Source organism: Rhinopithecus bieti, unplaced genomic scaffold, assembly GCF_001698545.2.
Source record: "Rhinopithecus bieti isolate Rb0 unplaced genomic scaffold, ASM169854v2 scaffold_18644, whole genome shotgun sequence".
NCBI classification, from domain to species: domain Eukaryota; kingdom Metazoa; phylum Chordata; class Mammalia; order Primates; family Cercopithecidae; genus Rhinopithecus; species Rhinopithecus bieti.
In genome coordinates, this window is record NW_016809656.1 from 1,111,435 (window position 1) to 1,120,670 (window position 9,236).

At 35.4% G+C, this 9,236-nt stretch overlaps 1 protein-coding gene and 1 long non-coding RNA gene across 2 annotated transcripts in view; one reads left to right on the forward strand and one right to left on the reverse strand.

Moving 5' to 3' along the window:
- The window catches only part of LOC108540772 (uncharacterized), a 21,679-nt gene extending 18,287 nt beyond the window's left edge, over positions 1–3,392 (forward strand). Inside the window, exons 3-4 of the long non-coding RNA XR_001888759.1 lie at positions 1,482–1,558; positions 3,295–3,392. This is a non-coding gene — a long non-coding RNA (uncharacterized LOC108540772). The remainder of the gene's footprint in view (positions 1–1,481; positions 1,559–3,294) is intronic.
- The window catches only part of EPHA6 (EPH receptor A6), a 960,105-nt gene that overhangs the window by 716,939 nt on the left and 233,930 nt on the right, over positions 1–9,236 (reverse strand). The gene's annotated exons all lie outside the window — the stretch shown is intronic.

Genomic DNA, 9,236 nt, shown 5'->3' on the forward strand with positions numbered 1-9,236 from the left:
ACCCTACCCCCCCCCCCCCCCCTTTTTTTTTTGAGATGGAGTCTCGCTCTGTCAACCAGGCTGGAGTGCAGTGTCACGATCTCGGCTCACTGAAGCCTCCACCTCCCAGGTTCAAGCAATTTTCTGCCTCAGTCGCCTGAGTAACTGGGATTACAGGCAAGTGCCATGATGCCCGGCTAATTTTTGTATTTTTTTTAGAGATGGAGTTTCGTCATGTTGGCTAGGCTGGTCTCGAACTCCTTGCCTCAAGTGATCCTCACCCGTCTTGGCCTCCCAAAGTGTTGGGATTACAGGAATGAGCCACCGCGCCTGGCCTATCCCTGAGTCTTCATTGAACTAGTGCTACATATATCTCTCTTCTTACCACATTTCAGTAATCAGCCTGCCTTCTTCCCACAACCCATTCCCTTTATTATAGAAATGGTTGTCTCAAATGTTAATTTAATCAGGTCAAGTTGTCAATGTCTTATTCTTGGTCCTCATTCTACTTTACCCCTCTGCTTCCTGAAAGTCGCTCCTCTTGTAATGCTACTACATGCCATCTTCTCTGAGTTTGCTTATGTCACTTGGCATGGGTTCTCTTCCATTCTCTCTTTGGTTCCCTATTTGATACCACTATTGCTTCTCTTTGAGATATATATATATATTTTCCTGGATAATTCCAGCCTTAATCATTTATTCAATAATCGCCTAGATTCTACTTACTTCACACGTCTCTTTTCAGCATCAGATCCAAATGTCTAGCTTTCATTCTTCAATTACAATCTTTATATATCTGTCATTTCAAAATTAAAATATAGAAGTTTGAAAATACTAGTTTCCCTCTCCTAAATGTGAAGATCCCAGAACACAGATTGTCTTTTGTTCACCTGTGTACTCCTGATATAACACAGTATTATCCAGTGCATGGTAAACATATATTAAACAAATTTAATATCCAAGAGATTACAGGATGTGAATTTATGACATAAAGTATGCAATTTAAATTTTTGCCTAAGGCAGATGGACACTGGCAGGCAACAATAACTAAATAATGAACACTTGGGAAATTTACCATTATTCACTTAAAATAACTGAGGACAAAGGGAAAAGGCTTACATATAAAAGATATACTAAGAAGAAGAAAAAAGTCTTCTATCTGGTGAACCACATTACATTAAATACCATTCTGAGAGATCTCAGATTAAAAAAAAAAAGGGACAGACTTCCCTCTTGACCTATTAAATTGTTCAACTAGGAGTCTGCCTCTATATTCTGTCTCCCATTAGATCATTTTGATTTATCATCATAATTGTTTTCTTTTTAATTATCTCTGGATATGTCCTCCCTGCTATAGAACTCATTTGAGCATACTCAAGGAAACATTTAGTGCTTAAGCATGTAAAATTTGACTTTTGAGTTAGCTTCATTAAAACAAACAAAGAAACAAAGAAAATGAAAACAGATACCTGTAAATAATCTCTGTCTTGAAATCTCCACAGTTCCTAAATAGCTGACTGAGTGTTTACTGTGCTGAGAAGACCCCAGTGAGGCTGCTTGTTGCAAAATAATGGAAAAGGTAGTGGCCACTGACATCTGTTTTGATAAGATAAACCTCTCCTTCTCTTGAGTCTTATCAACAGAAACTCATCCCATTTGGAACACTGCTGTGTCTTCTGCAGGACTTGCCTGGAAATATTTTATGAAATCTTTCTCTTCTCTAGCTTTCCTAAAACCTTAAAACCTCAGGGCATATGACCTATTTAATAACTGAAGTCAACAGTATAAATGACATTTTCATATTCAAATATATAAAAAGTACCTTTAATTAATACATTGTGTAATCCCTATATCTAGTTTTATTACAGAAATTTTACTTTTGTTATTGCTTTGTAAATGTTTTATTATATTCTGTGTAGTTTCTGTTGAGAAGATCCTATTGGGAGAATAGCCACAGAAGTTCCTGGAAAAACAGGCATTGTCAAATGTTCTATCAAGCCTATGGTAGAAGAAACACTCTTACTTCAAAACAAATTACCAAGATTTAACTAAAATTAAATGCACTAAGTGTACCCCTCCTTGATTTTATTAGAAATATAAATTTCTAAAAACACATTATTCATTAATTTATTCATTCAACTAATATTTATTGAACACCCATCATGACCTTCTAAAATCGCTGACATGAAGGTATTATTAATATAAAAAGAGTGCTAGTAAACTTGTATTAAAGAGTTGTTAGAACTGTTTCTCAATCACCATTGATTAAACATTTTATAGTTGTGAACATCTGCATGCCATATGTATTATTATTTACTAGTACTTTTTAAAAATCTAGTTTCTTTAACAAATACTTCTTTAAAATTAAACTTTATACAGTTACTAAAAATAAATAGTATCATATGATCTGAACACAATGGAAGACAGTCAATACAAAATTAAAAATAAATTAAAATTATAACATGTTACTCATGGATGACATAAACTCATTTAATGTGACAACAGAGGTATCAATACCACACTTTGGGAAATTTGATCTTGGAAAATATTTGTGATATGTAACACTTCCTAGAAATAGTGTGTTTTCCCAATACTATCAGAGTCTAAGTATCTTGACATCAGAAATAGAGTCTTACAAGTTTTAAGTTCACTTTTTCACAAACAACGGATATGCAGAGTTGAATTATAGAATAAACATTGCACAAGCCCCTTGAGTTCTACACACAGGTTTTCTTTGAGGAGTAAGTGTATCTTCCTATTAAGTGATAGTTTTATTTTAAAATAAAAGGCATCTAATATTTTATCTAAATAAAAATCAGGTATTCTGAAGAAAGACTCTTTGCCTTGATTTGGTAACATGCATATTTCATGGATTCTACTTTGAACATTTAACCAAGAGATTCGATGTGATTACTTCAGTAACAATTCAATTTGAAATGTCAACTATGTTCAGCATTTAAAAATTAATAGCTAAATCCCTTTAAAGATCAGGGAAATTCTGTTCTGGCTTAGAATAATTTTATAGCTTTATGAATCTCCTCGTGCATTGTTTGCATCTTTTAAATGACTCTAAATAATGCACTTTCTTTAAAGGCCCATTAGTTCAAAGAATTTTGACAGTCACAGCTTAAGGTATTAATTTTCATAGCAGATATATATTTTCTATTGGCAGCAAATTTTTCAAAACCAAACATACTTCACCTAAATTATGAGTATATACATTTTAAATAGGTTAGAGTAGTAAACAACCATGAAAAAAATTGAGAATTTAATCAAGTCTTTTCTCCTTCCCATTTATTTGCTTTCTGAGAACAGTCAGTGAAGGAAGAATCCTGAAGCAGCAGTCATGATGAAGCAAATGTGGTCTGTGCAGCGCAGGAGCTTTCTCCAGAGGCAGCAATTGTGAGAAAAAGGGGAGTGGACCCTCATATGTAATTAACACATATAAATAGGAAAAGTACTGACCAGTATCACTTGGTATCAGAAGTACTCCCGACTTAAAGGACATTAATGTAAACGCCATTACCTCTAAACGGCACTAATAACAAAAGAAATGTTTTTCTGGGTTATCAAGATCATCTCAACAAAACCTAAAGTGATTTGTTCAGTTATTCATTCACGAAATGAATATTATTGACATACTACTATGTGTCAGGCACTGAGCCAGACATTCAGAAAATTACAGAGAACAAAAATAGTCTCTGATCTCTTGAAGCTTGCAGTTTAGTGAGGAATACAGGCTTTATCAAACATTGTGCATTAATATGTTATTATGAACTGAAGTAAATATTAGGAAGAAAGAGAAGTTGGCTCTTCAGAGCATTTTGCAAGAATATAATCTTGCTAGGATTTTGGGGTGAGGGTGAGCCTCTCTGAAAATTTGGCAGGAGCACATGTGTAATCATTGATCACTTTATATTATTTAGCTCAAATAATAAAATTTGATATTCATATTGTCACACATGGTTCTAATAAATTAAGGAATCTATATGAACTGAGAGTTAAAGAAAAACGGAGCTAACTCCATAACAAATTCAGTCCACAAGTTTTCTTCCTTAGCTTTAGCTCTACAGTCTGAGTGTATGCAAAAATTTAGCACGTAGATACCTATTTTTATAAGATGCTGGATTCAGAACCAAGATTCTCTCATACATCACAGAATGTGGACTATGAAATTTCCTGAGCCCTTGTCTCTTCTATGTGTTCACAACCATCTGAACTTGGCTTCTCTCCTACACCAATTGTAGTATCTCCAAGCATTTTTAATCAATTGTGCCAGTTACCAATTTATTGCCGCTGAACTCCAAAATCATTCTTCATTGCTTGTTTTGTAAAATTGAGCTTGGGCATTTTTTTTTTTTTTTTTTTTTTTTTTTTTTTTTTTTTTTACTTATCAGCTGACATGATTTTAAGCTCAGTCAGAAGTGTATGCTGGAGAGACACTAGAAGATGAAGGGTTTTCTTTTTTTAATTATTTAACTATTTTTTATCCTTCTACTGTCCTTTTATATTTTTAAATTTTATTTTAATTTAAGTTACAGAGTACATGTACAGAATGTGAAAGTTTGTTTCATGGGTAAAAGTGTGCCATGGTGATTTGCTGCACCTGTCAACCCACAACCTAGGTACTAAGCCCAGCATGCATTAACTATTTCTCCTGATGCTCTCTCTCCCCACTTCCCCACCATAGGCCTAAGTGTGTGTTGTTCCCCTCCCTGTGTCTATTTTCTCATTGTTCAGCTCCCACTTATAAGTGAGAACATGCAGTGTTTGGTTTTCTATTCCTGCATTTGTTTGCTGGGGATAATGGATTCCAGCTCCATCCATGTTCCTGCAAAGGACATTATCTTGTTCCTTTTTATGGATGCATAGTATTCTATGGTGTATATGGTGTATACCACATTTTCTTTATCCAGCCTATCATTGATGGAGATTTGGGTTAACTGCATGTCTTTGCTGTTGTGAATAGTGCTGCAATGAACATACACATGCATGTATCTTTATAACAGAATGATTTATATTCCATTGGGTATATACTCAATAATGGGATTGCTAAGTCAAATGATATTTCTGCCTCTAGGTCTTTGAGGAATTGCCACACTGTCTTCCACAATGGTTGAACTAATTTACACTTCCACCAACAGTGTAAAGCATTCCTTTTTCTCCACAACTTCACCAGCATCTGTTGTTTTTTGACTTTTCAGTAATAGCCATTCTGACTGGTATGAGATGGTATTTCATTGTGGCTTTGATTTGCATTTCCCTAATGATCAGTGATGTTTGGCTTTTTTCATATAATTTTTGGCCACATGTATATCTTCTTTTGAGAAGCGTCTGTTCATGTCTGTATCAGTCTGTTTTCACGCTGCTGATAAAGACACACCTGAAACTGCATAATTTACAAAGAAAAAGAGGTTTAATGGACTCACAGTTCCATGTGGCTGGGGAAGCCTCACAATCATGGCGGAAGGTGAAAGGCACATCTTACATGGTGGCAGGCAAGATAGAATGAGAACCAAGCAAGAGGGGTTCCCCCTTATAAAACCATCAGATCTCATGAGACTTATTCACCACCATGAGAACAGTATGGGGGAACCACCCATATGATTCAATTATCTCCTATTGGGTCCCTCCCACAACACATGGGAATTATAGGAGCTACAATTCAAGATGAGATTTGGGTGGGGACACAGTCAAACTGTATCAGTGTCCTTTGCCCACTTTTTAATGCGGCTATTGGTTTTTTGGGGTTTTTTTTCCTTGTAAATTTGTTTAAATGCCTTACAGATGCTGGGTGTTAGATCTTTGTCAGATGTTCATATTGCAAAATTGTTACCATTCTATCTCGGGAACCCTATCTGAGACTTAGGGGTGGCGGCTCTGTCTTCTGCTATTTAGTCATCCTTTATAGTTCTCTTTACTTCTTATTAGCCATCTCTTCTCACTGAAATCCTGTTATAATAATTTTTATATGAACATTTCCTGTCCAATTTACTATGTGATTTCTGTCTCCTTATTAGAGCCTGACTGATACATCCATCAGTGTGATACTTTCAATTCATAAACATGTTATACTACATCACAACTATAGGTTGCATAATGTGTCAATCTGTCTTCCTATAATCCCCATTCTCCATTATACACTTGTGTGTCTGTATAATCCCTGTTCACCCTTCAAGACACAACGAAGCTATATAGTCACTGGGAATCTTCACCTCTTTTCTCTCTTCTACTCCCCAAGGACTAAGGCTTAACCAGTGTCTCCTTTCTTCTCACATTGATACTATAAATATGTCTGTAATATAATTTTTGTTTTCTTCATTTACAAATCTACCTCCCCAACTAAATTGGGAGTCTCTTGAAGGTAGATAGTATGCCTTTTTATGTCTGTATTTCCAGCACCCAGGACATACTGTAGTATAATAGCACATACTATAGTACACATTTCAACAGTTGTTAAATACATGAATGAATGAATGAATGAATGAATGAATGAATGAACAAACTCTCTTCTTTCTTATTCTCTGCCTTATCTTGGCTTCTTACAGGGCACCATTGTTTAAGTGACTTTCAGAGATATCCACTTTCGGAGATAGGATATCCAAAGCACAGTCTTACTTCTTTTTACCTTCTCATCCTTCCGTATTTCCCCTGAGTTTATTTTCCCATCTTATCTTACCATAAACATATAGTGGTAATGTTATTTACATTTTAAAACAAACATTGTTTTCTATGATTTCCAATTCAATAATTTTTGAAGAAATACAGGCAGGGCTGATCCTTGCAACTGCTTAAGCTGATCAACGTCTACTTGAGGTAAAAGAACAAGAGGAAAAAGGCTCTGGGCCCAAACTACAGAACTTGGCTGTTTGTATCCTTGGATATGACCACTTTCTCTGGTAGTAACACCTTCACCTGGCTCTCCAGTTCAGTGCTGCCCCATTTCCCCATATGCACCTCTGTCTCAACTACATTCTGACTTTAGTCCTAATGTTTAAAGGAAAACTTTCCTAGTTCTCATTCCTGCCTAGTTCTTGTTAAACATACAATTCATGTTCACCTCCAGGTGTAACTCCACCTCTCATAAAATCTATATACCACATACAATTCCTGTCACCTCATTTCTTGGTGTTTGGATCCTATAAGAAAACCTTTAGCTACTTCTTCTTTACCTAACTTTGTAATGTCTGTTACCAAGATTTGGCAAGTCTTTATTCTACTGACATTTCTGAACTACCCAAGCCACCATTACCTGTTTCTCTATGCTAAGCTTTTTATCCTTGGGTTTATTAACTGGGTTCTTGGGCTGAGTGTTAGCTGACTTTCTTTAATAATGTAGCATATTAATTAATGAATCATTTTAAATGTGTAATTCCTTCTTTGTTAGAAGAAAATTTGTAAACAAAACAAGAAATTCATGGCACTTTTCTCAGCTGGTACTTGGGTCGTCCAAATCAACCACGAAGTATTGTTTCTAAATTTCAGAGAGGTAGCACGGTTGTTAATCAAAAATAAGTTCTCATCGTAATATATATGTTCATTTGATGAAATGATGAAATTACTTTTTATTCTATATATGTATTCTGTAATACCTTAGTTTCCTTCAATTATAGCTCAGAGTATAATAAGGCATTTAATATTATTAATTCAAATTTATTCTCTATACCATATTGATTATTTAACTTCCGTTTTCTTTTGTATGGTAAGAGCATACTATCTAACAGAGGATTAAATGATAAAAAGAAAGTATTGGATTTATGTTTTAAACATAGGAAGTGCTCAATAAATATTAGCTTTTGTTTTTTGTTTTTTGGTTGGTTGAGACGGAGTCTTGCTCTGTCACCCAGGCTTGAGTGCAGTGGCACAATCTCGGCTCACTGCAATATCTGCCTCCCAGGTTCAAGGGATTCTTCTGCTTTAGCCTCCCAAGTAGCTGGGACTACAGGCCAATGCCACCACACCAGGCTAATTTTTGTATTTTTAGTAGAGACAGGGTTTCACCATATTGGCCAGGCTGGTCTTGAACTCCTGACCTCATGATCCACCCTCCACAGCCTCTAATCCCTAAGTGCTGGGATTACAGGTATGAGCCACTGCGCCCGGCCATTAGCTCTTATTTTACTATGGATATGCTCAACACATTTGTACTTGAGATATACATTTGAATAATTATGAATATGTATTTATTATAAATTCTTTTGAAAGTTACACTTATTATTATATTTATTATGTATATCTAGGATGAATCTGGTGCTAAATTCTTGGTCAGTAATAAAATAAATCAGAATAAAAATAAAATTCACAAAAAAAATTGTGTGGGTGAAAATATGAGCTGATTTATGATGATCTAATTTGTTTTTTTAGCTCTCAGGAATGCATAGGTGAAAAGTGAATCTTTCCTGTGTCCCCACATTACAATACCTTTGATGATAATATATTTGAAATAACTTAGTCATTCTAATGACTGAAAACACGAAATTCTGTACCAGTCAAACATCTTGCAGGAATTGCAATGTGTGTTACACTTATCAAATCACAAAATGATAATCTTCCCCAAGAGACAGGAATGCCCTAAGGGGTCTGAAATTTCCTTTCCAATCAAAGCATTCGGAATGCAAGGAAAGATGTGTGTTTTCCTTTGAGACAGCTGGTTTTATTTTGCATAGGCTATTATTGTAAAGAAAAATCATTTGAGAAGAAAAATTTGATTCTCAGAGACCTAGTTCAATGACTCTGAAAATCAGATACTAAGAGGCGTATATTTGCTTTCCTCTCTTCTGGGGTTCCTCTCTTTGCTCCTACATCCAAGAAAACAATAGTTTTCTTATTCTCCCGCTGCTTTGTTTTTGTATATTTTACTTAAGGCTTGTCTTTTTCCTCCTCTTCTATTTTTGGTGTTTGATCTAAAGACTCCGCTGTTCAGGCAGAGATAATCTGCGTTCCCCTACTCCTCCGCTGCTGCCCCAGTTGCAGAATTAATAACCCAAGTTCTTGAGGTTAACTTTCAGTTGAGATCAGGAAGACATTTTCCCTCCAGGATTTATCTGAGTCTTTTGTGGTTTTGATAAATCACTTTGCATATAAAAATATAAAAACAATCTTACTGACACAAGATAAATCACTAAGAAGTCTTGTTCAAGCTACCTCTATTAGAACACACTTTAATCCCAGCACTTTGGGAGGCCGAGACGGGTGGATCACGAGGTCAGGAGATCGAGACCATCCTAGCTAACACGGTGAAACCCCGTCTCTACTAA